The sequence below is a fragment of the Bemisia tabaci genome, chromosome 1 (genome assembly GCF_918797505.1).
Source record: "Bemisia tabaci chromosome 1, PGI_BMITA_v3".
NCBI lineage: Eukaryota > Metazoa > Arthropoda > Insecta > Hemiptera > Aleyrodidae > Bemisia > Bemisia tabaci.
Genome location: NC_092793.1, coordinates 33,477,899 through 33,483,278, shown reverse-complemented (window position 1 = coordinate 33,483,278; position 5,380 = coordinate 33,477,899). Strand labels below are relative to the sequence as shown.

Genomic DNA, 5,380 nt, shown 5'->3' with positions numbered 1-5,380 from the left:
CCTTCCATTCATAAGAAATGAACGAAAAAATTACGGAAGAACAAACATAAATGTGGATTAATGATTTTAACTTCCGCCGTCGCGCCTCGCAGACCGCACGGTGTTTGACGCAATGCATGAAGTATTCCGACAGTCTTGTAGGCGCTATGCGGTTCACGCCGGCCGCTGCTGAACGCATTGTGTTGGACGCAACGCGTGAAGTATTCACGCAGTCTTGTAGGCGCTATGCGTCTTACGCTGATCGCGTTGTGTTTGCCGCAATGCGTGAGGTATTCATGCATTATTGTAGGCGCTATCCGTTTCACGCTGTCCGCAATGACCGCACTGTGTTTGATGCAATGCGTGAAGTATTCGTGCAGTCTTGTAGGCGCTAATGTGTGTTACATGCCGATCGCCGCGCTGAGGGCTTCTCCTTTTCATCTCAAGTCCTCGTTATCATTTCTCCCTAAGTCGCGCCGCTCCAGGCCAAATTGTGTGTTTGGTTTCTCTCTTAACTCGACTAATTAAAGGTACTGTCTCTTGTATCACTATTAAAATTAGAAATTACTATACTCTCAGGAAATGAGAGATTTTGTCGCCTTTTCTCGTTTGTAATTTTCTTTTCTAAATCCGAATTGTTTTTATACCTACATTTAAAAAAATTGCAAAATTTGCTGCCCCTATAGATTTGCCGCCATGGGCCGTGGCCCATGTAGCCACCCCCTTAATCCGGCCCTGGGCAAGACAGAACCACATAACTTTTTCAATTGTATTCTCAAGAAATATACAACTGTAAACCTTTTTAATGTGACCATCTCGAGTCTCGTGCCATTTTATCCCCTAACACTCCATTCACACGGCTGTACCTCTTGCGTGCCACGCACCCATCGCGTAAAGATAAATTATGTAGATCTGTGAAAAATGTTCCAAGTCACAAACGATTAAATATACAATGTTCCCTACGCCTATCGGTAATACTATCTTATCCGTCAACCCTGCTAAAAATTTTTCATGGAATTCCATGGTATTCCGTGCTGTTTCTCATGGAATCCCATGGTGAAGACACGGAACTCCATGGAGACTCCATGAAGACTCCATGGAGGAGGCACGGAACTCCATGGTGACTCCTTGGGTTTCCGTGGAGGCTGCATGGGATTCCATGGTGGCAGCAGGAGATTCCGTGGTGGCTACATGGAATTTCAAGGGAGCGTAACGGAATAGCAGAGAACATGCATTGGAACACCGCGAAACACTAGAGACCACCATAAGAATAAACATGGTAATCTGTAAGCTTTTGATCATTGAGCAACCATTGAGCAATGTCCCTATTCAATTAACGACTTTATAAATGGGACAGGTTGATATCATTGTCGTTTTTTTTTTTTTTTTTTTTTTTTTTTTTTTTTTTTTTTTTTATACATATATTTATTCTTGTTTCTTGTTTAGAAAAATTCGACGCATTTGTAGAAGCCATGTGCAAGCCAAAAAAACAAATAAAAATATTATTATTATATATTTATTGACAATCAGCAACTATTTGCTGTTTTGTTATGCATCATAGAATTAAGTTGAATTACTCACCGAAGTTCACAAGTGAGGGCCACTAAAATGTTTCATGTCATCAGTTATCATACAATAAGTCTTCATTAGTGCACTGAAATTTCTACAACCATGGCATTCCCAAGACAATGCCCACTATTTAACGATAATTTAATAATTGTACCAGTAGGTAGCAATTACTTTCTGTACGGAGAATGTTTTCATTTAAAATATGATTAACTCAGAGATTTGCTATGGTTGACAGAGATGTAATAATAATTTGCTGCTTATACTCTGTTTAAGACAACTGAAATAACCGCAATAGTTTGTCAAAAAACAGAAAACACGCAGCTTCTTCGAACCTGTAGGTACAGCTTTAAAGTCTGTCAATTAGAGACCAAACGTCTGTGTTTTGCAAGATTAGTTTAGACACTAACTATTCAATAGGATCGCCTTTACTGAAGCTCAACTGTCATACTTCCAAATCTCCTGTGTGAAACCAACCTTGAATTGTAGAAAGAACCGAATAGCGGTAATAGCAAAACCAATGAGAATTGAGTTGTATCTATCAGAATTTTTTCATTCTATTTCTACGCATGGCCAAAATAAAAATTTGAAGATCGATTACCAAGAGTCCATCGCGATACACTGCTGGCTTACTTTCAGGTTAATCAAAATTCACCAACTTCGAGGTAACATTACTTTCGTAACGAAGAAGACTCGAATTCGAGCTGATACTAATTAAATCACATAAAAAAATTAAAATTTGCATTACTGGCAGTGATAACTGATAACCAACAACTCATCTTGTGTTTACAAAGTGATTCAGTTCCGACTCTAAAACAAAACCTGCGTTGCAATCCTGCCGGCCTGCTCTGTTTCATGTTGAAATTGTATAAAAATAAAAATAAAAGCAAGAATAGAACGCAAATGCGTGTGAAGTATGAAACATTATCGGCGTTACGCATTTCAGTAATAAATAAGCGAATGAGTTTTTATAGATCATGCAGATTTAAATAAAAAATCCTCAATTCAATTCGGCAAGTCAGGAGATGTGCCGCCCCGCCCTGCCTCGCCCTGCCCTGTCGGTATTTTGAGGTTAGGTTATCAACGAGGCGTGAATCGTCAGGCTCAATGAAGCTCTCGCAAACCATACAGTAATTCTCAGAAATTTATATATTTCTTGACTTCCTGCTTTCGCTACATCACGCCAAATCCGAGTTGAATGCAAGGGCCTTGAACTGAATCTAGGTAAGTCATGAATAACAATGATTAGCAATTCCTATTACTGAATGTAGGCATAGGCACCAATAGTGATCCATCAGCCACTGATCTGTAACCTCTCCATAGAATCATAGCATTACATTTATTTCTGTATCTTGATAAACTATTCTAACATTCTTTGTTGAATAGTAGATTCGTATGTGCTCATCATTTTCTCTATCTTCTCCTTGGTCACTCCTCCGAGTCTGCACCCCAAACATGAACCGTGATCGAATATTGGTTACAGTCTCCCTTATCGTGTTTTCAGCACACGGTTAACATTCTAACTGCATTCCATTCCTAGCTGCTCATCAGCTCATGTCATCGTCCTCCTCAGGGATAATATCAGATATCTGTCAGATCATATGAGATCGCCATTTCCTATCGTTTGCCGAAACCCATATAGACTGTGAATAAAATTCACAGGTGAGAACTACTTAGGACTGAAAAAGAAACCTTAAATACAGGCCCTTCTAGATTTTTTTGCTGTGTGATGGAAACTAAAGCCCACCTCAGACAGTCTAGCTTTCCTCCACTTATACCGAGTGAAAAGTTGGATCGTTTGATACGGACATGAGAACATAGAGCTCGCTCATCGTATGTTGAAACAAATGTTTCTCTCCGATTAGCTCTGAATTCGCACCACTCAACAGGTAAATTCATGTAGTCAGGTGGCACCACTGGTGAATGGTGACTTAAACAATACTTTTGACGTTTGTCTCAACGTATGATGCGTGAGCTCTAACATTTGTTTGAGAAGTTGAACGGAAACCTTGGTGTGACCTAACTTTCAAATTTTTGTTCAACCTCTCAAATGATCGTTGTGTTCTCGTGTTGTATTACACGATCCAACTTTTCATTTGACATGAGTGAAGGAAAAGTGACGTCTGAATTGAGCCTTAGCTATTACTTGGTATTTTTATTCAGAAATGTAAGTAGTGTGAGAGATATATCTGAAGTTACAGATGAGGCCTTAAACTTTTAACTCTAGAGGGCTAAAACATCACATCCTTATCAACGATGTTTCAGTGAATTATCAGATGTCCAATAATTTACTTCCTATTTTTATGGCTACCAATGCAATAATTGCTTTTACACACAATTTTACCAATGCTTTTTCACAAGTATTTTGTCCTATTACTAAAAATTATTTGGCTATCCTCAGAACTTATTTTAACTTCTCAAGAAATGTTGGTTGGCTTCACCTTGAGATTGTTTTAATTTAGTGCTGATCATTGGTTGTACTCATGGTTTTGATGCGCTGTACATTATTCATTTTTCAGAGCTTTCATAAAAACACACCGAGACATTTACCTGCCTTGTTCAGCTGCAGCAATCGCCATTTGTTTCCTATCATCTGGCAGTTCCTTTGATCTTATCGAACAGCCATTCGCAGGGAATTAGTGGCAACCTTTAAACCATCTAGATGCAATTAAGCTTCCCAGACAGAAACCAAAATCTACAGTTCATATTTCACTCTCTTGGCCTCTAATTTGGATAGTGTTGTGATAATTTTTGGTGCTGTTTTCCGTGCTTATTGTGAAATAATTTGAATATGTTTTCACATTGTCAACTGAATGAAATCTTATTTGAAACGTTGAGCGTGCAGTATGTGACGCGAAGGTACAGTGCGGTAGTTTCTCAATTGTTAAAAGAATTATTACATCTCTGTCAAGTATAGTTGGTACTATGTGTCTTCAAGTTGGTGAGTGTATCATTTTCATTTATTTTGATTACAAGGAAAACTTGTAAATTATCTAATTAAATACTAAAAAAACCAGCAACATTGAGTAGAACAGTTCTATGATGACTTAAAGAAACAACACCATGGTAACTTGATGGTGGAAACCTGCATGAGACACAGTGAGTGCTGTGGCAGGTTTCCACGGTGAGAATTTGCCGTGGAGAAATTTTCCATGGAGAAATTTTCCATGGTGACATTTTCCGTGGTGCTTTCCGTGGAGAAATTTTCCATGGAAAAATTTTCCGTGCCCAATTTTACGTGGAGAAATTTTCCATGGAAAACCAGCATGGAATTCCATGAAAAATTTTTAGCAGGGAAAATATTTAAAAAAAACTATACCTTTCATGGTTTTACCTCCGAAGTATTAAACGATACTTTGATGCACGGAGACCCCTCTCCTGGTGGCACAACGTGATTATTATTCAATATCCTTAATCAACAAATGTGAAATGCTTCCAGTTCTCCGAGGTTCATCGTATGGTCGGATTCACCGCTGTGGCTGTAACAACAACGCATCGGTTCGGCAGATGAATGAAATGCCCCACAGGCAGAATCTGCATTGTCCGACTCCAGCGACTACAATGCACACTTGTCTGCACTGGATAATTAACGTCTAATTTGATTTTGAGGAGATGAGCCTGGATTTCTCAGGAGTGAAACGGACTCTATCACGCTATCATTTCATAGGGAATGAAGATCAAGTCGCGGCCATTGGATCCGTTCTATGGTGTCGCACATGGGAAGTGCTCCATATCAGGTGCGGACCTCCACTCGCACGGTGGAATTCATATTGAGAGAGCTTTTCTGCTTACGTGCCATTGAAGCACTGGCTCTCAGAGGAAGGAAAGGAAATAT

General features: G+C 39.3%; 1 long non-coding RNA gene across 1 annotated transcript; it reads left to right on the top strand.

Annotated features, from left to right (window-relative positions):
* Window positions 1-1,440: 1,440 nt before the first annotated feature.
* On the top strand, window positions 1,441-4,592 carry LOC140224539 (uncharacterized). Its single transcript, XR_011899811.1, has 2 exons — window positions 1,441-2,769; window positions 4,065-4,592. It is a non-coding gene; the product is annotated as an uncharacterized lncRNA (long non-coding RNA).
* Window positions 4,593-5,380: the final 788 nt, after the last annotated feature.